This window comes from Mauremys reevesii, linkage group 4 (genome assembly GCF_016161935.1).
Source record: "Mauremys reevesii isolate NIE-2019 linkage group 4, ASM1616193v1, whole genome shotgun sequence".
NCBI classification, from domain to species: Eukaryota; Metazoa; Chordata; order Testudines; family Geoemydidae; genus Mauremys; species Mauremys reevesii.
In genome coordinates, this window is record NC_052626.1 from 116,503,675 (window position 1) to 116,527,093 (window position 23,419).

The 23,419-nt window shown below is 48.9% G+C and overlaps 2 pseudogenes; both read right to left on the reverse strand.

Annotated features, from left to right (window-relative positions):
- LOC120403834 overlaps positions 1 to 23,419 on the reverse strand; it is a 282,366-nt pseudogene that overhangs the window by 128,206 nt on the left and 130,741 nt on the right.
- The window catches only part of LOC120403024, a 48,987-nt pseudogene continuing 27,046 nt past the window's right edge, over positions 1,479 to 23,419 (reverse strand).

Genomic DNA, 23,419 nt, shown 5'->3' on the forward strand with positions numbered 1-23,419 from the left:
TTTTAATTGTCATATTTGAATTCAGCACATCAAAATACATAATAAATACCACATTTTATCTCTGAAGCAGACGACTTCTCAAAAATTGTAGACCAGTGTAATTCACTTTGTTCTGTGTGTTACTACTTGGAACCACTTAAATCCTACTTTTTCTATTTAATAAAATCACTTTGTACTTATTAATTAACCCAGAGTATGTATTAATACCTGGGAGAGGCAAACAGCTGTGCATATCTCTCTATCAGTGTTATAGAGGATGAACAATTTATGAGTTTACTCTGTATAAGCTTTATACACTTCTTAAGTGGCTTTCAATTCAGTTTGAAGTTTGTGGGATGTGGTTCAAACCTGGGTCTGTGTTTGTGGCCAGCAAGCGTGTCTGGCACAGCCAGGCAGGGTTCTGGAGTCCCAAGCTGCCAGGGCAGGAAAGGCAGGGGCAGAAGTAGTCTTGGCACATCAGTTTGCAGCCCCAAGGGGGTTTCTGTGATCCAGCCCGTCACAATCTCACCCCTCTGCATTGTTTTCAATAATTTCCTCTCTTTTTATAAAACTGTATTTTATGAGAAAGCTGTAGCGATGCCCACGCAGAGCGAAATGGTTCTTCGTCTATACTCACAGTACTAGTTTAGAATTCTCTCTGAGGCCACTTTTCAATTATGGGGTGGGGTTGGGTTGGGTTGCAGTTGCAGTGAACAGCTGAGTTTTCAAAGTGCTTTAAAATCCACTTGTGTAATTAGCTAAGCCTGAAAATTGCCAGGCCAGCGGAAGGTGCAGGGTAGAGTCTGTGGTTCACATTTGGACTCATTTGGTCAAGGGGATCCCAAGTTACATCATTCTCCATCCACCACATGAACATGAGCTAGGGAAAGTACAGTCCTCATCCTGCCTGGCCAAACCCACAAACAAATACAAGCTCTCTGTGTCTCACTCAAACCCAAACTCTGGGTGTTTTGGAGTATCTTCATTGTTGTGCAGTGGGGCCTAAAGCTGTGTTGTAGCCATGTGAGCAAGGGAGTGGCTGTGAGGTGTGTTCACTCATGCCTCCTCAGCTAATTGTGCATCAGACTTAACAAGAACAGCAGCATCTGTCTGGACCCAGGGGACACCTGATAGGGCTTTTGAAAATGCCAGGTGATAGATGTCCTTAACCATCTCTCTGTCCTGCTCCTTTGTTTTCCCCTCCCAACTGGATAGTCCGGGTCCTTTGTTGTCACCCTCACCGCTTTTTGGAAAAAGCACCTAGAGAATGGGAGGAAAACAACCCCCTCCCCCTTTAAGCCAGACAAAGTGTCATTTTGCCAGCACACGCTTCTGAAAGTGTTGACTGGAATGGATAAGAAACTCGGACCATGACAGAAACTCTGTGAAACATCCCTGAGGACTCCCCTAGCTCTGGAGAATGGGAAAACTTTGGGCCATGAGCACAAATTCTAAAGTGCAACATTTTTTCTTGATACATGATATTTATTGGACCACAGCAAAACTAACACAAACATACATCCAGGATAAACCTCTGTTGGAGATGGATACAGAAAATGCCGACTTAACAGCTGTGGAACAGTATAAAAGTACAACCCCTTTGTAAATAGACACGTCTGTAATAGGATGAACCATTGTAGCAGGAGGACAGTTCCCCTCTGGATCCAAGGATGGTTCTTGAGTTTCCCTCCCTACACTGACAGAGACTGAAAAAAGGGAGGTTACCAGAACCCTCCATCTCATTTCTCTCTCCTCTAGGCCCTGATCCCCTTCCTCCATCCTGCTTCTTCCCACCCCCCAAATCAACTACCCCTCCCAAGGTCAGCACTGAGCAAACCCAGCTCCTGAGCCTCTCACCACCAGGCAGAGGGGCTGGGCCTGACAAGCTCTGCTCAGTCCACCTGCTACAGATATTTACATATGCTGCTGCAGTTCCTGTGGATGGCAGGAGTTCCTCTTAAAAGGGGCAGGTGTTCTCCCACTGCCCAGCTGCTCCCTCAGCTAGTGGCAGAGCAGCCAGGTCAGAGCTTTGCTGGTTCAGTGGCTCCCACTCACCAGCCCTACCATATCTCTATGACCAGGTCAGGTTTTGTGTCTTTCACAGCATCCAGCTCTGCCTGTGTTTCTTCAGTTACACTCTGATAGCCCAAGCTGTGGGGAAAACAGGGAAGGAAAAGGACATGTTAATTCTCTCTGCAGCCACAACATCTGAGCCCACAGCCCCTCTGAAGCACCATGCGCTGCACCCACAGGATCTGTGTCACTGTCACTGCCCTGCCTGCTGATCTCAGAGTAGGTCTACACTTACCGCACGGGTCGACGCGGTGAGTTCGACTTCTCGGAGTTCGAACTATCGCGTCTAATCTAGACGCGATAGTTCGAACTCCCCGCGCGCTCCGGAACTCCACCACTGCAAACGGTGGTGGCGGAGTCGACCTTGGAGCCGCGGACTTCGATCCCGTGGCGTCTGGACGGGTAAGTAGTTCGAACTAGGGTACTTCGAGTTCAGCTACGCTATTCACGTAGCTGAACTTGCATACCCTAGTTCGACCCCCGCCCTTAGTGTAGACCAGGCCTCACTGCCAGCAGGTGCCTTTCCCTTGGGAGAGGGGAGGAGAAGCACTGGTGCAGTCTGTAGCCTGGCCTGTCCCTCCCCCACCCATCCACCCACACACACCACTCACCCTGTGAGCTCTGGGCAGGGACAGGAATGTCCTTTATGCACGTAAAGGGTTGGATTATGCAGCCCTTGCTCAGGGTGGGGAGCAGTAACTGACACGGACAGTCCCATTGATCGCTGTGAGGATACTCAGCAGTCACAGGGAGCAGGGGCTGCAAAATCCAGCTCACAGAATCTCTCCATGGAAGCAGTGTGATTTCAGTTCTCATTGTGACAAGCGCTCTTTACATCCCTGCCTCAAAGGAAGCTTTAGTAACACAGATCTTGAAAGGGTTGAGTTTGCAGGAGCTGCGGTGGGGCTGCAAATGACTTTTCTGAGTGATCCAACAGCCACATGATTATTTGGATTGTCTTGAAAATTGCTGTGTGTCATGGGAAGCCAGGTTAGGGTGGGGTCATTTGAGGAAGGTGTTCCTTAAGGCCCCCCTAAAAGTCATATGACAGAAGAATGAGAATTTTTTTAATAACTTTTTTGCCCACATCTGGGGCTCAAACTATGCATCAGACCCTCCCCAACTTACAACATCGTCCCAGGACCCACTGCCCTCTGGGGAACCAATATTTTAAAAGTCATTAAGATACAGTTTGGAACTTCAACCTGAACTAACGTTCCAAAGAGCACGAAATAAGCATGTCCAGCAAGACTAGGACTCCATTGCAGTGTCAGTAAGTGGTGTTCAAGATCACCTACCCAAAGCGACACCTGTGCGTTCAATTTCAACCAATGGTGACTTTCAGACAACAAGCGATGTGCATGTTACTTTGCTCTACAGGAGTCAGGGCCGGCTCTAGACCCCAGCGCGGCAAGCACGCGCGTGGGGCGGCCCTTTCCCGGGGGGGCGGCAGGCTGGGCTGGCGGACCTGCCGCAGTCATGACTGCGGAGGGGGTGCTCGTCCCGCGGCTCCAGTGGACCTCCCGCGGGCACGCCTGCGGACGGTTCGCTGGTCCCGCGGCTTGGCTGGACCTCCCGCAGGCATGACTGCGGCAGCTCCAGCGGAGCCACCGGACCTGCGAACCGTCCGCAGCGGCGGGAGGTCCAGCTGAGCCGCGCGACCAGCGGACCCTCCGCAGTCATGCCTGCGGGAGGTCCGCTGCTCCCGCGACTTCGGGGCGCCTCCCGGGCATGACTGCTTGGGGCGGCCAAAAACGTAGAGCCACCCCTGACAGGAGTTCCCAGAGATCAAAAGTTCTGGTTTAAGTGTGATATTTTAAGGTTCTCCAGTGTTTTTAGAGGAACTTCAAAGCTGTTCTAAGTTACCCAGCTGGTGTGCCAGCCTAGGATCTAGTGGAACACCAGGCACGCTGCCCCATTTGCCCACATATATACCCTCCATGTCCCTGCACATGCCCTACACTGAGGGAAGTTGGATGGCGACCTGGATGGCACAGAGTTGGCTATACTTGTTTTGCACCATTGGAGGAATGCTCCATGTCAGGAGGATCCTAAGCTGCCTCTTTAGCCAACCAAACAGGGGACAGGGACTAAACCAATTATATTATCCAGGTGCTAACTAGTAAACTGCAACCAATGAACATGTCAGTAAGTCACTGTTCTTTTCCTGGGGCTGGTCCGTGGCTGGGTTCCATGCATTGTAGTGAATTATAAAAAAAAGTGTAATTCACAACACCACAATGTTAACAGTCACAGATTAAAGGAAACCAGCTGTTACTTGCCATATTTTGTGCAGTCTGCAGTTGGAATGTCTCAGCCCTTCACACAGCAGCTGCACTCCTGAATCCCCCAGTTTGTTCTCCTTCAGATCTAGCTCTGTCAGGGACTGGCTGATACTGAGCACAGAAGAGAGAGCCCCACAACAAGCAGCTGTGAGACTGCAATGCTCCAACCTGCAGCAGACAGATCCAGAGTGAGAATAAAATGACCACGACTTTATGCTCCCGTGGCAATCAGGGCCAGACGTACCAAGGAAAGAACATAAGGGTTAAACCCAAAAACGACCAGTTGAGCCAACTGATGGCATACTGTATCACTGTGCTACAAATGTGTTTCAAGTAAGGTCTCATATGTTCTGAACTTGATGGTCATTATAAGATATGCACATAGACTGTGGTTATGAATATGTGTATTTGTGCATATAGAAAACTACCCATAACTTGTACCACAGCTTCAACTACACCTCACAGCAGGACAGTGAGCATTCAAAGGGGAGAGGCAGCTCCCAAGCCAGGTATTGACATGAAACCACCTCCAAGTAACTGTCCATTGTACAGCACAGCAAGAGATTGGGGACATAGGGGAAGAGAGGCGGGGAAGGAAAAATACTTTTAAAAAATAGGCTTGAGACTGAGGATTTTTATCCAGAACTTGGGGGGCAGTCTCAAGGCAGGAGGCTGCCCATGAACCCTGGATTCTTTCCATAGCAGGGGGAATGCTGGGAAACTGTTCAAAGACAACAGGTAACTTGTATTAGAAATGGGAGTTTAGCAAATATGGAAGAGTAAACCCTGAGCTGCATCTTTATTTTCCATGTGCGTGTATATGTTTGCTCCCCTTCACTATTTCATCTCTGATTCTGTAGTTTTACTGTTAAATAAACATTGTGTGTATTTTGCCACAAGCATGTATCTGGTGTGCAAACTTTGTGGAGTGTATATGACAAAGTGAACTGATAAGTGGGGAGTGGGTTTCATGCCTTCAGGGGTGACAATACAGAGGGGAACAGTCAGAGTGTCTGGTAATTACAAATTCTGGGAGCATGGATTTGTGGGGGTTGGAGGGCACTTGAGACTAGAAATGCTGTTGGTATTACCCTGCAAGAAGTAATTAGGCTGATGGAAGCCAAGGTGCGACTTGTGGGCTGGTTACTGGTACCAGGGACCTGAACCATAGCTGCACAGCACAAAGTCTCTCAAAGTTACAGGACAGGCAGTGACAGAACCCCCTAGTGGTCAGGGTGGTCCCCAATATGTCACAGTTCCATTCTCTGTTTCCCTGCCTGGATACGAGTGTGTATCTCTAAAGAGACTCTGAATTCACAAGTGCTCTCATTGCCAGCACTCAGTTTCCTTGCAGTTTAAACAAGTGAAGACCATTACTGCTCAGAAAGCAACCCATTATCTCAGATTGTGAGCCCCACCTTGTGAGAGTTGGGACCCTCACACTGCACAGATGCACCAACCCACTGAAAAAATCCACATCCATGGGAGACATAGCTATGCCAACCTAACCCCTCATGCAGACAGTGTGAGGCAGGGCCGGCTCCAGGGTTTTTGCCGCCCCAAGCAGCAAAAAAAAAGAAAGTTGTGATGGCGATCTGCGGGAGCTCTACCGCCACCACTTCAGTCTTTGGCGGCAGGTCCTTCGCTTCGAGAGGGAGTGAGGGACCCGCCACTGAATTGCCGCCGAAGAGCCGGACGTGTCACCCTTTTCCCGTGGCCGCCCCAAGCACCTGCTTGCTGGGCTGGTGCCTGGAGCCGGTCCTGGTGCGAGGTCAATGGAAGAATCTTTCTGTCGACCTAGCTACTGCTTCTCAGGGAAATAGATCAATCACAGCAACAGCAGAACACTTCCTGATGCTGTGGAGAGTGTCTGCACTGAAGCTCTATTGAAACACATCTGCATTTATGCCGCTGTTGCATTTTAAGTGTAGACATAGCTTAAGTCCCAGGCAGCGTTCCGACCAGCACTGCGCAGGACATGAATGTCCATTCTGGTCTGAGGCCCTTGCCAGGTGAGATCACCCAAAGAGTGATTTCTTTGCAACTCACCAGTTTCATGCTTCCTCCTTAAATCCCATTGTTGTTACAAGCTATTCTGACTGTTCTTAGTTTCCCCTCCTCTCCCTGTCACACAATAGCACAGTACCTGTCCAAAATGATTTAACCCAGAGGTGACACATCGGAAAACCTCAATTACTATAGATGACAGATTAGGGAGTTTTGTGCCCCTCCTCAACACACACACATACACATTGATGGAGTGATGGGGGCCTCCCTCCTATAAGACAAAAATCAAAAGAAAGTGTACGACCTTCTGTTTCAGCTATTAGGACCTTTAACTTACATGGTTGTTGTTTACTAGAATCACACTACAGAATAGCATGGACAGAGCTCATACTTCCAGCAGGGTCTCTCAGGAAGTAACCAATGATGAGAGTCTTTCACCTCTTTTTCTTCTGAACAATCCAACCAGAGAAGAAGAGGGAAGTTTGCTTCAGATGTAGCTGGTAACCCAAGAGAGCGAACCCTTCTCTCTTCCATGTGCCTTTGACCTTGCTACTTGTCATTTCATGCCTACTCCACCTCAAGGACTGTTTTTGTAGCTTCAGGGCCACTTACATAGTTCCTGCATTCTGGATCCTCTCTCAGTGGGCAGTCTTTAGGCCTCAGGTCATTGGGGAATGTCCCCTCACAAATGACCATTGCCATGCAGAATCCACAGTTCTATTGCAGATATCTCCCAAATGAAGATCAGGATAGGTGTGGGCCCAGGCTGAAAATACCAGTACCTATCTTGATGGGCCACATCAACTGCATCCAGAATGCAGAAACTATGTAAGGGTAGTTGACATGAAACCCATGCTTCAGAGAAACCATTGTTTGTTTAAAAATAGAGAACTAGCCAGTGCTCACACACCTTTCATTCTCTTATGCTAGTTGCTTTCTTGCCCTAAGTTAAAGAACTAAGACGGGTTTATTCAGCTAGATGCAAATTCAAAGTTTGGCCCAGTGACCCATACCCTAGAAACACAGACAGCTTTTACATTTCTGTCAGAACAGAATCCATCTAACATCAGAGCATTACAGTTTCCCCAGGCCCAATGCCCCTCATACTACTTCTACTGCTGAAGATAGACCTGGAGTCCTCCAAGCACTCAGAGAGGAGTCGAGGTGAGAGCGCAAGAGTTGAGGCTGGTTTAACTTTCCACTTCCTCCGTTCTCTTCAGCATGTCGTCTCAGCCGGATTAGACGCCCTTCGCACTCACTCACACTCAGATCCATTTAACAACATGGAAACCACACCCCCTTCTATTCACTTCTGAATGTGGCTCAGTGAATCCATCTGAGTGCAAGGGTGTTGAATTGATCTAACCTGGCCCGGATGAGAGGAGTTGAACAAGAAAAGCAACTAACAGCTGGTTTTTAAAAAAAGAGTGAGTTACAGTAGCCCTCCCATTACTTGAACTTACGCATCCTTACACCTTCTCTGGCTCCTCGGCCAGCTCAGATCAGCTCAGACTCCCTTACACAATTGGGGAGTAGGTGAAAATGGGTCTAGAGGCGTCTCCATCTAAGGAATTCTGAGTGTGAAGACTGACTAAGGGCAGCAGAGCCACACAGCCTTCCCTAGTGGGATTACTGTAATATCCTCTTTGTGCTTCTGCCAGGCCCCATGATCTTTGTCATTTTCACTCTGTTGATCACACTTGGAGAAAATGCTTTAAACCTGTGTGCTGTGTATGATGATGGGGGATGGGAAGTGCTAGTACATGGTACAGGCTCTTTACTCCCCCCTCCACACACATAAGTCTGAACCCAGGTCATTGATTAGTAATTTCCTTTCTTTACATAAAGAATATCTCCATCGTAGCAACAGGATTGTGTATCTCAGTGCTAGGACCAAGGTTCTACCCCACTTGCTTCCTATGCTGCCTCCCAATAATACAGTAACTCCTCACTTAACCTTGTCCTGGTTAACATTGTTAAGCTATTAGAGAATGTTTGTTTACAGTTGTGCAATGCTCCCTTATAATGTCATTTGGCTGCATGCTTTGTCCACTTCTTGCAGGATTCTCTGGAAGAGCAGCCCCTCCTCGTGGGGATTAGAACTGGGGGAGCCATCATCTCCCCCTCATGAGCTCCCCTAAATCCCCTGTAAGGTATGTGGCTTGGCAGCTGCAGAGCAACAGTTCAGTTGGCCCTCCCCTCACTGCCCTGCTGTTCCTGCCCTGCCCTCTGCCTTGGAGCTGCTCCCAGGAGCCTCCTGCTTTCTGGGGGGGGCATGCTGATATCAGGATGACCCTCTGCTCCTGCCCCCCCCCCCGGTGCTCCCCTCAACAAAGCAGAGGGGGGGAGGGATAGCTCAGTGGTTTGAGCATTGGCCTACTAAACCCTTGAGGGGGCCATTTGGAGAACTGGGGTAAAAATCTGGGGATTGGTCCTGCTTTGAGCAGGGGGTTGGACTAGATGACCTCCTGAGGTCCCTTCCAACCCTATGATTCTATGACAGGGCTCTGGGACAGAAGGAGGAAGCTTGCTGGAAGCAGCTGCTTCCTGTCTGAATTTGCTGACCTGCAGAGTACTTGTAGTGGGGTCAGCCTACTTAAAGGGGCAATGCACGTGTCTCTCTCTATCTCATGCATGCATCACCCAGCACTTTCGAAAGTCAGCATGTGTGCAGCGGTGCATGTGCTATCAGGTGGAGGGAGTGGTGCGCTCCAGCTGGATAGCTTGGGCTCATCATCATCATGTTCAGTTTTTGTAGGGAAGTGTTTGCAGCCACTGCCCTGCATCTATTGTATTTCCTTCCTCCTGCCTAAGTCCATGCTGCCTTGTAGAGTGTGAGGCTACATTAATAACAGCGTGTTAACCCTTGAGGGCTCAGCTGAGTAGCAGCAAGGCATTCCCTGGGAAATATTCCACCCTCTCACTCCATCACCTCATCCAAGCTTCAGAATCATTCATGGCTATGTACAGTATTAAACTGTGTGCTCAAAATTGTTTAAAACTTTTACATTATGTATATGCCTTTAGTCTGTTGAAAAAAAAATCTCTAGAACCTACCCCCCACACTGACATGAATTCTTATGGGGAAATTGGATTAACATCATTTCGCATAAAGTCACATTTTTCAGGAAGATAACTACAATGTTAAGTGAGGAGTTCCTGTAGATTCTTTGAATGGTTGTGCTGGTGCTGTATATTTGGCCTGAAGCTGCGTGTAAGAGCAGCTGAGGAGGTCAAGTTCTTCCAAGTAACATTTATTTTATTTGCTCAATTATTTATTTTTACTGATGATTCTGGAGAAGGATGGTGTGTTTTCCATCCCAGCCTGTTTGGGGGAGTGGGAGCCACTGGATATGGCAGCCATGTTATTTTTCTGTCAAGCACCAAGGAAGAGACTTCGGTTCATAGGAATTCAGGAGTAATTAATCTACAAAGGTAAAATTTTAAATTGTAACTGATTGTGAAAGCTGCCCTTGTTGTGTCTCTGGAGAGAACCTGTTATTGTCTCACAGAACCCAAATGTGGTGTGAGTGTGGTACCTAAGAGAGGGGAAAGGGCTGGAAGAGAGTGGCATGAGTGAGAGAGAGAGATACAGTTTGTTACCGCACATCTATTTGCAAAATTGGGTCAAATTTGGTTAATCATTTTGTCCAAATAAAAAGTCTGTGTGTGTGGGGGGGGGGGGAGATTCAAAGAAGTTGAATCAATTCATTTTGTAATATTTGACTCAAAAGAATACTTTTTTTTCAATTTTTTACTGGGGTGGGGGCCGCAGGGGCATTTTTTGGCTCTTAGCCTCCAAACTGAAAAATAATTTATTCATTCAGTTCTAACACTGGAAGTTTTGGAAACACATCACTGGCCCCAAATCCCACAGAACTGACATCCATCCACTCACATCCCTCATTTCCCCTCCCCCGCCTTTTTCTTTTCCTTCCCATTCTCTATTGGCAAGGAACCAGACTTTACAGCATCCTCATGGCACTGTGGATTTGAACACTGATCTTAAGTGGCATTTAACCTCTTTCTCTGGGATTTTTAATCAACTAAAAAGCTCCATAATCACTCATTGTTCAGCACCCTGGCATTGTTGCTGAACAATGAATTTGACCTGCAGAGCTAACTGGACCCTCCAGTGCTACCAACATCTGAGAGAGCAGCTGCTGACTGGAGAGATGGGCAGGCTGAGGAAGAGAGGGGTGAAGGACCAAGTACCTGGGCTGCTCCCATGGACAGTCCCCAGCTAATGACTGTTCTTGCTGAATTGATTTTCCTTTTATCCTGTCATCTTTTCTCTTTCTTTCTCTAGTTGCCAGGCTTTGTCCCAGGGTTACTTCTTGTAATAGTGGTAAAGGATTTTAATGAAGGAGGGTTATTCTAATCAAACTGTGAAAATCTCTTAGGGCAGGTCTGTCCCACTGCAGAGCTTAAGTGAAGATGTTTCTATGCTGAAGAGAGAGCGCTTGGAGAGGCAGTAGCTATGTTGAAAGGAGAAGCTCTCCAGTTAACATAGTGCTGTCTACTTGGTGGGGTGAAGGGGAGGAGTTAGACTTTTCACAGCCCTGAGCAATGTAGTTATACGGATATTGATCTGTAGTGCAGACCTGGCCTTATAAATGACGTTCTCATTCACACTTAAGTCATGTCTACACTTACCTCTGGAGCGATTGATCCAGCGGGGGTTGATTTATTGCGTCTAATGAAGACACAATAAATTGACCACCGAGCGCTCTCCCGTTGACTCAGTACTCCATCAGAGCAAGAAGCATATGCAGAGTCGATGGGGGAGCGTCAGCAGTTGACCTACCACAGTGAAGACGCTGCACTAAGTAGCTCTAAGTACGTCGACTCCAGCTACGCTATTTTTGTAGCTGAAGTTCCGTAACTTAGACCAACTTTGCTCGCCCCCACACCCCGCAGTGTAGACCAGGCCTTAGTCAGTAAAATAAACAGAGCAGAGTAAAATTCACTGCAATTCACTGCAATTACAGAGCATGAAGAGTCATTATGTGATCCAACTTCTTAACCAGTAAAATATGATAAACCTGCATTGCAATGGGTCTATTTACCACTCTTTGGGAGATAGTAGAAGTTTTTCAAATTGTTGGTAAACTCAGAGCAGGGCTGTGATCCTAGCAGAAAGAGCTAAAATCACAATAGTACAAGGTTCACAACACAAACTAAAGGAAACTAGCAGTTACCTACTTTATTTTCTGCAGTTTACAGTTGGGATGTTCCAGTCCCTCACACAGCAGCTGCACGCCTGAATCTCGCAGTTTGTTATACCCCAGCTCCAGCACTGTCAGGTTCTGGCTGGTGCTGAGAGCAGAGGAGAGATCCCCACAACAAGCAGCTGTCAGAACACAACCCCACAACCTGCAGGACACACAAACACAGAGAGGAAAATGATCATTTATTTCTCCTTGATTTTCTGAGATTCTCTTATTGTCTATCTACATGTCAGTGTCTGTCTAGGAAGAGACATGAGGTATCAAACAGTTACAACCCTTACTCAATGGGGATCACATCCTGAAATAAGTCTTTCCCAAACCACCTCTTAATGGCCTTCAAACAACCCCCCAACCTCACTATGTTCATCATCAGACGTAAACTCCCCACACACCAGGACCCACCAACTCAAAGAGGCACCAAATGCTACCATAACGACAGATGTAAAACCTGCAGACATATCTCCACCGCTACAATGCTTAATACCTCCCACAACACACCTTTCAAGATCTATGGGTCCTCTACGTGCCTATCACAACATGTGGTGTACCTCATCCAGTGCACTAAATGCCCCAATAACTAATGTCTGCTTTTACTCACATAATCACTACACTCTCAAAAGAACTCTTACAGAAAAATGGTAAAAGACAAAAGCCCTATACCATCAATGGGTGAATATATTTCACAAAATGATCACTCCATATCTAACTTCTCAGGCCTTGTCCTCAAAGGAAATCTGCACAACACTTCGCAAAGATGAGTCTGAGAGCTTAAATTCATCACTTTGCTAGACACTAAAAAAACATGATCTTAATAAAGACACTGGATTTAGGGTTTATTACAACACTCTGTAACCTGCTAATCCCCAGGGACAGCAGAGGTGTTAATGGGCCTCTTCATCTTGAATGGTCTTTGTATACATGTTAACTGCTTATGCTAAACAATCTGTTCCACCTTGTGTTTAGCTGTGACTTAGGCTATGTCTACGCTGGCAATTGAGCGAACTTTTGACATTTACTAGTGCTAACCCCCACCCCACCCAAAGAAAAGTTTTGCCACAGGAAGCGGCCATGTAAACAGCGTGTTGTTGGCAGGAGCGCTTTCCTGGCAACAACACAAACGCTGCTCATTGTGGGTTGAAGTATTTTGTTGTAAAAAGTACCCACAAACAGTGGCTACACTGCTCAACTTTTAGTGACACAGCCATATTGACACAGCAATGTCACTAAAAACTGTGTAGTGTACACAAAGCCGCTAGACCTGAAGAAGAGGTCTGTGTATCAGTGGTGCCTGACCTTATTATAGAGGAAGGCCACATAAACCTAAGCACAGCCTCGAAAGATGGAGCCCTCAGCCCTTCTACAGCCAACAGAGGGAACCTCAGCCGGGAGCCAACAGCCCAAGGCTTAGCCCCTGGTAGGCTGAGGCAGCCTCAGCCACTGGCCACTCACGAACTGAGGCTCAGATTTGTCAACCACTGCTGCAGCTGAAGGAGCCTCAGAGGCAGCTGACAAGCCTGAGCCCCAGCCAGCAGCCCGTGGGCCACATATACTGCTCTGGCGGGCCGTGTGTGGCCTGCGGGCCATAGGTTGAGCACCCCTAGTGTAGCTCAAAAACTTCTCTCTTTCACCAACAGAAGCTGGTCCAATAAATGGTATTACCTCACCCACCTTGTCTCTTTGGGAAGGGACTGTTTATTCAGAAGAGATCAGGCATAGGGCTCTAATAGGAGGCTGTGGGATTATCAACAAAGTGGATTCCTGTCCATGTGCCCTTGTTCTGTCAATTACAGAGGTTCCCAAGGGAATGTTCAGCTGAGCTGAAGGGAGGGGAGCAGAGTTTGGGCATTTGTAATGCGCTGCAGAATCCTAACAACAGACACTGAAGAACAGTTCAAACCTTTTCCCAGCGCTGGTACTCTGGTTCCTTTCTGCTTACGCAAATGAAATCTAAAGCTTCTGTATCAGCTCCCCTGCCTCCCCCAAACCATTCCCCAGTGTCATAACATGGGAGCCAAAACCCTTCCAAAGTGAAAGACAGGTGACATAACATTTCTTTCAGTCGAACATCCAGCAATGTGTAGAATATTATAGGTCTTGGGAGTCTGCCTTGAAAGAGAAGTAGAAATGTATTGAAATAGCAAAGGGAAGAGCCATTCAGGGCTGGACTATGGGCAGCTTCCATGAGCCAGCTAGCTACTTAGTTGCAGTCAGGAGATGGGTATCAGGGTCAGGATCGGGCTGGTCATAGAGTGTCAGGCAGTCAGAGTCAGGAAGTTTCAGGCGGCAGGCAAATAGCACAGCTGGGGTCAAGCCAGGTCAGGATATCAGGAAGTGAGGGTCAGGCACCAGGTTATAGGCAGCAAGCAAACAGCAGAGTTGGGGACAAACTAGGATCAGAAGCTGGAGTTTAGGGTCTACAACAAGCAAGGTTTGGAGTAGAAGCAAGAATACAGCCTACACTGTATGTTCCTCAGACATCTCCCCATGATGGCTTCCTGGTTTAAATACTAGCATCAGCCAATCAGTGGCCTGTGAGGGGCTGCCAGTCGCAGCCAGCTGGGCAGTACTTCCTGCAGAACCTAGCTTCTCAGGCCACGTCTACACAGTGAAGAAAACCCCGCGGCTGGCCTCGGTCAGCTGACTCAGGCTCTCGGGGTTCAAACTCTGGGGCTGAAAACCTCCATGCAGACATTTGGGCTGGAAGTGAAGCCCGTACTCTAGGCTGCCTGAGCATGAATGTCTTATTAAAGATTATGTCATGTGAGGAAACCTTCAGGAATACGTCCAACCAAAATTGGCAACCCTACACGGCAATTAAATATCCCTGCAGCACGAGCCCAGCAAACCTTAGTCAGCTGGAACGGGCCAGTCAGAGGTTTTTAATTGCAGTGTAGCTATAACCACAGAGTCCCCCAGCAGAAATCTAACCTAGCCTTCTGGAGTTGATGTGTGAGCATCAGTGGCCCAGAACCCACAAGTTCTAGTTCTGGAGGTTCTTACAGAGCCATCGCTATCCCCAAAGGGTTTAGTTTTTTATGGTGAGTCCAACAATGGCACCTGTTCTCACCTCCCCTGTTTGTAAGTATAAAGACACACACCCACATTCCCGTAAGGCTTCACTTTAAAGGGTATTTTTCCAAACTGGTGGGGTGATCGGCTGTGATCAGCTTCCTTCAGCCCCAACTCTGGGAACTTCAAAGACAGGACCCATCGTGGCTGGGGCTGAAGCTGAAACCCAGATTGGATAGTTCAGCTCAGATGAGGAAATTGAGAAATTCTGAGGCTCCTGGAGCCTCTTTTGCTTTAATTATTTTCAAATTAATATTTCAAGGTGTCAAAAGTAATTCAAACAATCTATAAAGCAGGCAGTTAGCTGAAAGGGCTATGTCAAAACAAATGCATTTTATTAAGAATTGTTTTGGGGAAAAAAATAAAATAAAACCATTGATTTACCAAATACCAGTGGGCAGCAGATCCAGCTGCTGGTGTGGGCCTCACTTTACTTAAAAATTTCCATTTTTCAGGTTGGGGCATGTTGTGAGCCATTGACACAAGTGCTGGAGAGACCCTGAACTCTCAGCTTCTCCATGTCACTGCAGGGAGCAGATGACAGACACTAATCACACACCCTGTCAAGTGCTTTGGGTAAGAACACCTGTGAACACACAGCCAAACGTCACTTACTCCAGTCTCTGCAGTTTGCAGTCTGGGTGTTTCAGTCCCTCGCACAGCAGCTGCACTCCAGAATCTCCCAGATGATCAATACCCAGCTCCAGCTCTATCAGGCTCTCACTGATGCTGAGAACAGCAGCGAGATCCTCACAGGAAGCCCCTGTGAGAAAGAAATTCTTCAGCCTGCAGGAGAGAAAAAGGCAGAGAAGAGCAATCCTGATGTGAACGAGGCTCCTCACAGCTGTTCTGACAGGTGGCCTCCCCACCACCCTCACTCCCTGACCAATCAGCATTGAGAATGGGCCATAATTCCTACCCCAGGACCTGTCCCAAATCTCCTCCCTTGGCCAATGAGAAACCAGTGTTGGGTGTGACATCCTGCCTAAGCCCCACTGCCTGCATTTCACCCTTGACCAATTTCTGTACCAAGAATGAATGAGACATTTCAAGCCCCTTCACTCCCGTCTATCAGCGTTTTAGGTTAACTGCACCTTTGACCCTCTCTGTGTTCTGCTCAAGGAAAACTACTCAGGCCTCTAGCTGTCACCTCTCTCTAGGCAGGGACCCGCATCCCATTCCCTTCTGACCAGGGGTGGAGGCTGTGGCAAAGAGCTGGCAGTTGCATTCTGATTATCCCCAGAATGTCTAAGTGCAGTCCTTGGGCTTTGCTTTCTCTCCAAAGCCGATGACTGTGATCTACCGGTGACCAACCAGCTCTCTCAAAGCAGATTTAAGGGCAAAAACAAAGAGAAAACAAAAAAATTAACAGGATCTAAATAGTTTATGAGTAGCCGCCCCCCACCCCTCATCAGTCCTATAGAGACCCAGGCAGGTTCCAGTTTTCCAACCTTCAGCAGGATGGGGTCTTGCTTTGAATAAAAGGTTACATCTATTTGTTGTATCAAAAAGAAGATCCCCCTGTCAAGATAAACTCAGCCTTTTATACCAAACTCTTATTTTGTCTCCCAGGCTCCTGAAAACAGATAATGCTAGTCACTGCCCCTTTCCCTAGGAAGTCAAGCCCCAAAAGGCTGAGTAGCTGTATAACCAGCTTTCTAATTTTACATTATTCACCCCCTAGTGATTTCAGACTGCAGAGGGAGTTCTCCAAGTAAGCTGGCAAGTCAGGGCTTCCTATAGCAGCCCAGAAACGTGCTGCAGGGAGGGGAGACTCCAGCTTGCTTGGCCAGTCAGGCCCTGGCCAGGAGTGGAGGAGGCAGGCCGCTGCCACCTCCTGAGCCAGCATCATTCTCAGACAGTCACCACACTGCACAGAGGCAGCAACCCAGAGCTGCAATCCCCCTGCCCTTCCACATCCCGCCTGGGTCTGGCTGCTGGGGAGAGGGACTGAGCAAGCCAGAAACATGCCGGGGGGAGCACAGTGGAAGGACAGACACAGCCCCCTGTTAGGATATAGATATTCAGGCCTGTCTGTAAAGGTCTATACTTTAAGAATTTAGGTGTATTCTTATCACTTAGCTAGTTATAGAGGTATAAAGAAAGACTCAAAATCACTGTCTGTCTGTGTAAGGGCCTTCTCTTACTGTGACAGTCTGAGGCCTGGTTCTTAGGCTAAGGCCTTCAGCTAAGCCATAAACTGGGAAGTGTATGGTCACATCCTCACATTCCGAACTAGTCACATTGAAATAACGTGCTATTGGGCTGTTAGGAATACAATCCTGTCCTGAGATTCCTATCACCTCCAGAAGAGCCTAGGAGATGTAAAAGGGAACTTAGTTTGATAGCATCCTGTCTGGCAAGAACTCACTTAGAAATAGCTCGGATGTGAAACCCTCATTTCTGTATTGTTCTATCACTGTAGTCTCCACTTCCCTATTGTTTGTCTGTATAACCTCTGGCTGGTTCTGTGATTGTTTCTGTCTGCTGTATAATTAATTTTGTTGGGTGTAAACCAATTAAGGTGGTGGGATAAAATTTGTTAAATAACCATGTTACAGTATGTTAGGAATGGTTAGTTAAATTTCAGTAAAATGATTGGTTAAGGTATCGCTAAGCAGAACTCAAGTTTTACTATATAGTCTGCAGTCAATCAGGAAGTAAGGGGGGTGGAATGGGAACAGGGAATGAGGTGGGGGAATTGGAATCATGTTTCGCTAAGGGTGGGAATGGGAACAGGGAATGGGAACAGAGACACAGCCAAGGCTCTGAGGTGTCAGAGCAGGGAAGGGGGACACTGAGGAAGGAAACTGGAATCATTCTTGCTGGAAGTTCACCCCAATAAACATCAAATTGTTTGCACCTTTGGACTTTGGTTATTGTTGCTCTCTGTTCATGCAAGAAGGGCCAGGGAAGTGAGAGGGTGAAGGAATAAGCCCCTTAACAGCCCCCTTCCCATGCAGGTAATTCTGCAGGTTGGGGTGAGTGCCGTGGCCCCAGACTGGGCACAGGTTGGGGGTCACTGGGGAAGGTGCAGGAGCAAGGTCCCTGGGCTCTGCTTAGATGGAAGTAGGGGCATTGCCTGCCCTCTCCAACTGCTGATGAATCCGCAAGGATGTAGGATCTCTGAGGAGAAACTGGTGTGTCTCCCTCTGGCTTGGTGGATCATGCTCAACACTCCTGTGGCCCCAGCCTCCCAGGAGCCGGCAGGATTGGCTGCCCTGTAGAGAGGTGGGAATGGAGGTTCCCCCAAGTCCGAGAGGTGACACAAGGGGTGTTCATGTGCCTCCCTCCTTTACATTGTGAGGTGTTGTGAGCCACTAACACATCAACTGTTTTCAGTGGCGCTGGAACACTCCACTTTTCCATGAGGAGATAACTGGGTCTGTGGATGAGGGGAAAGCAGTGGATGTGTTATTCCTTGACTTTAGCAAAGCTTTTGATACAGTCTCCCACAGTATTCTTGCCAGCAAGTTAAAGAAGTATGGGCTGGATGATTGGACTATAAGGTGGATAGAAAGCTGGCTAGATCGTCGGGCTCAAAAGGTAGTGATCAACGGCTCCATGTCTAGTTGGCAGCCAGTTTCAAATGGAGAGCCTCAAGGGTCGGTCCTGGGGCTGGTTTTGTTCAATATCTTCATTAATGATCTGGAGGATGGCGTGGACTGCACTCTCAGCAATTTGCAGATGACACTAAACTGGGAGGAGTGGTAGATACGCTGGAGGGTAGGGATAGGATACAAAGGGACCTAGACAAATTAGAAGACTGGGCCAAAAGAAACCTGATGAGGTTCAACAAGGGCAAGTGCAGAGTCCTGCACTTAGGACGGAAGAATCCCATGCACTGTTACAGACTAGGGACCGAATGGCTAGGAAGCAGTTCTGCAGAAAAGGACCTAGGGGTTATAGTGGATGAGAAGCTGGATATGAGTCAATAGTGTGCCCTTGTTGCCAAGAAGGCTAATGGCATATTGGGCTGTATAAGTAGAGGCATTGCCAGCAGATTGAGGGACGTGATCATTCCCCTCTATTTGACATTGGTAAGGCCTCATCTGGAGTACTGTGTCCAGTTTTGGGCCCCACACTACAAGAAGGATGTGGAAAAATGGAAAGAGTCCAGCAGAGGGCAACAAAAATGATTAGGGGGCTGGAGCACATGACTTATGAGGAGAGGCTGAGGGAACTGGGATTGTTTAGTCTGCAGAAGAGAAGAATGAGGGGAGATTTGATAACTGCTTTCAACTACCTGAAAGGGTTTTCCAAAGAGGATGGATCTAGACTGTTCTCAGTGGTACCTGATGTCAGAAGAAAGGAGTAATGGTCTCAAGTTGCAATGGAGGAGGTTTAGGTTGGATATTAGGAAAAACCTTTTCACTAGGAGGGTGGTGAAGCACTGGAATGGGTTACCTAGGGAGGTGGTGGAATCTCCTTCCTTAGAAGCAGCAAAGAATCCTGTGGCACCTTATAGACTAACAGATGTTTTGCAGCATGAGCTTTCGTGGGTGAATACCCACATCTTCGGATGCATCCGAAGACGTGGGGATTCACCCACGCAAGCTCATGCTGCAAAACGTCTGTTAGTCTATAAGGTGCCACAGGATTCTTTGCTGCTTCTACAGAACCAGACTAACACGGCTACCCCTCTGATACTCTCCTTCCTTAGAGGTTTTTAAGGTCAGGCTTGACAAAGCCCAGGCTGGGATGATTTAGTTGGGAATTGGTCCTGCTTTGAGTAGGGGGTTGGACTAGATGACCTTCTGAGGTCCCTTCCAATCCTGATATTCTATGATTCTATGATTCACAGTGGGGGTGCTGAAAGACAGTAGTCCCCAATTACCTCACCCTCCCCAGCTGGGGCCAGGAGTGGGGCTGAGACTCTGGGAGTGGGGATGCAGACAGGGGTGTAAGGGGGGCCTGGCTGGGAGCCCTGGGTGCAGAACTGCAGCCAGGACCCTGGAGTGGAGCCCCAGGTGCGGGTTCTGCAGCCGTTACTCAGTGGCGGGGTCAGGAACAGAGAGCCCCTGGACTGGCAGCTGGGGCCAGGAGCCAGGCTGGGGCCAGGAGTGGAATTGAGTGGTACTCCCTCCCCACCCCCACCCCCCGGGGGCTGGCCCGGGCCTCAGCTGCGCCCCTCAAAACGTTCCTCATGACCACCTAGGGGGGCACACCACACAAACTGGGGGACATCTGCTATAAAGCATGTATATGCTTCTGACCGCACCAGCACCAGCCAACTTCTCACAGTGAAACCCACCCCTAGTTCCTGGGGCTATGGCTGCTTTTGTCCTCACAATGTACCTGCAGGGAGATGACATCTGACACCATCTGCACCCCCTGCTGAGTTCTTTACAGAAAGAAAACCTGTAAATACTCACCCCAATTTCTGCAATTTGCAGTTTGGATGCTTCAGTCCCTCACACAGCAGCTGCACTCCTGAGTCTCTAAGGAGGTTCCCCCGCAGCTCCAACTCGGTCAGAGTCTGCTTGATACTGAAAACAGAGGAGAGATCCCGGCAACAATTGACTGTGAGTCGGCAACCCATCAACCTGCAGGAGACAGACAAACAGACAGGGAAATTAGCACTTCTGTCTGTCCCGTTTCCTCCATGGGCTCCCTAGAGTTTCTAGAAAGATTACTGTATTCTGGGAATAAAAATCACACAGATGTAGTAGTGGCTGAAGATGACCAAATGCAGTGTGTGAATTTCAAACCACATTCAGCTGCAGCTTTCATTAATCCTGTGTTCCACATATGAATGTTATTCTAATACAAAGGTCCCACACTCCATCCCCTAAGCAGAAATACTTCTGCTAATAAAGAAACATTATTAAAGGAGGGGCCAGAAAAGGGGAAAGAAAGGAGGGAAAAGCCTCTCACTGGAAAATAATGAAACTGCTGCTGCACTCAAAGCTATTCTTTTCTTTCATATATGGCAGGAGCCTGTTCTTCTCTCTCACTGCCTCGTTTCCACTGCAGACGCAGCAAACAAGCTGCCATCTATGGAATACTTAGTACTGATTTGGGGATGGGCTCCATTATGCCAAATCTCAATTTCCCCCTTCCTCTCACATTTTCCCTGGGCTTGACAACACAAGGCTGGGATTTCCCTAGAGAGTCCATAGACCTATAGTGACATTCTTGTTAAAGTCTTTCACTGTTGTAACTGCACTGGTGGCTGACTGCCTCCCAGCGTTATGGGTGTGGCTGGGGATAGTTTAGAAACTTAGTAGCTAAAATACAGTGAAGTTGAGAAGAAGTGAAATGATGGACAGAATGAACCCAGAGTTGTTGTCTTTGTTACACTGCCAGGAGAAACCAAGATATGTCTCATGGCTTCCCTTAAGAAAGCTCAGCTGAATTTCCAATGATGTTCAAGGCCAGACCCTAAGCTAGTGTAAACCTGTGAACCCTATTTTGAAGTCAGTGGAATTTTGGTGATTTGCACCAGCTGAGGATCTAGCCATTAGCGTTAGGGTGACCAGAGGTCCCGTTTTTATTGGGACTGTCCCGATATTTGCTTGTTTGTCCCGCGTCCCGACCAATGTTAGGTCGGGACACTGGACAAACAAGCAAAGGCTCCGGAGCCCGAAGGGCTCGCGCCCTCCCCTGCCCCGACTCCGCCCCCTCCTTCCCGCATTGGATCCTTCCCCAAATCCTCGCCCCCATCCCCGCCCCCTCACTGCCCCATTGTCTCCCTCCCCAAATCCCCGCCTCTTTCCAAGCATGCCATGCCCAGGAGACTCAGGGGAGTGCGGGGCTGGGGTGAGTGTGAGTCTGGCCTGGCCCCGAGCAGACAGGACTTGGGCGCGGTACCTGGAGGGAGAGTAGGGGGGCGGCCCGTGGGGCTAGGTGGCGGCTGTTTTCCCACCTGGGCAGGGGACTCGGGAGCAGCCGCTGCTGCAGCTCCCACTGCCGCAGGGGGAGGAAGTGGCCAAGCACATGGCGCTCGGCGGCTGCGGCTTTGGTGCCCAGGCCCGAACCCCCCGAGCCCGGGCCTGCTGCGGGGCAGTGCACACACTGCGCTCAGCCCCTGGCCAGTCACGTCTGGGCTGGCTGCCCGGCTGGTGCAATCCTGCAGCGGAGGCATCGGCAGCCCAGTCCTGTTCATTCCCCTGCAGGACCTGAGCGGGATGCGGGGGGCTGGGGCCTGCTGCCCCCACTCCAGGGCCGCCCGCGGCATTGCACCAGCTGGGCAGCCAGCCCAGACGCGAGTGGCCAGGGGCTGGGTATGCGCAGCATGCGCGCTGGGTCCCCGCAGCAGGCCCGGGCTCGGGGGGTTCGTGGGCGCCAGAGCCGCAGCTGCCAAGCTTGGCCAGCGGCCGCTTCCTCCCCCCGCGGCAGTGGGAGCTGCAGCAGCGGCTGCTCCCGAGTCCTGCTGCCCAGGTGGGGAGAACAGCCGCTGCCTGGCCCCGCAGGCCACCCCATACTCTCCCTCCAGATACCGCGCCTGAGTCCTGCCTGCTCGGGGCCAGGCTGGACTCACACTCACCCCGGCCCCGTGCTCCCCTGAGTCTCCCGGGCCTCCCTCCAGCGCTTGCGGAGGGAGGAGGAATCGGGGGTGGGGGATTTTTTTTTTGCTCTGCCGCCATTTTTCCCCCTCTGCCCCCGCCCCGCCCCCCCGCGTCCCGATATTTGACCTGGGTGATCTGGTCACCCTAATTAGCGTGCAAACCAAGAAGCACTGGCCATGTGCGGCTTGACACAATCTAAGGCTTTACAATTTAGCAGTGGACAAAAATATACATAGATTGGTATGGAAAAGGAAGATCTCTGTATTTTACAGTTGGGATCTTTCAGCCCTTCACGAAGTTATGTCACTTCTGAATCTCTCTGTTTGAGAGACTGGAATTCACTCTTCCTGGGGCAGAAAGAAAATGTCACATGAAAAACTACAGCTCATAGAGTATACATCAGTGTATTTATTTGAGGATAACAAATCCCACCATTGCTCTCAAACTCCACCAAACCCCTCTGCATTTCAAGATTTAATTAGAAACCCTAGCAGTAGCCCTAATTTACAAGACTTGTAATAGTTCAGGCCATGGCTGTCTCAGACTGTTCATCCACCATGATCCACCACCCTGTCTACATAGCCCAGGGCACTACAGCTAACAAAGCCCAGGTCAGACTCCCAGGGGCACAGGCAGAGCATTCTCGCACCCTGGATGGGGAGCTCTTTCCCAGAGATGGTCAGACTGAGCCTGGGCCTGTCCATGATCAGATCTAAATGCCAGACCAGCCTTTCTGATCTCTGACAATATCCAGCTCCGATTGCTGCCCAGCATGGCACCTTCCAGAATGTGGAGGGGCACAAACTCAGAGGCAAATGTCACATACCCAGGAAACACTCAGTTACAGTTCTCTTGCCCCATCTGGAACTGGAGGGGCAAACCCCAAATGTCAGAAAACCAGGGCATTTCCCCAAGGAAAACATCTCATAACAGCACACACATCAGGTTTACATTTCATACCTTGTGTGCATCAGTGCATTGAAAACACAATCCACAACGGGTAACATAGCACATTTATCTGAAGAAGCTGCATCTGAAGAAGTGGTGTTTTACTCACGAAAGTTTATGCCCAAATAAATCTGTTAGTCTTTAAGGTGCCACTAGACTCCTTGTTGTTTTATAGCACATTTACTTCCCTTGTTCCTGCTTCCAAAAATATGAAGCAATAGTGACCCATAGCTCTTGGCAGCAGGAATTACAGTTCCTGCTTCCTTCTTATCTGCACGCATGAGATTCCAGCTGAAATGTGGGCAGGAGTGACAGG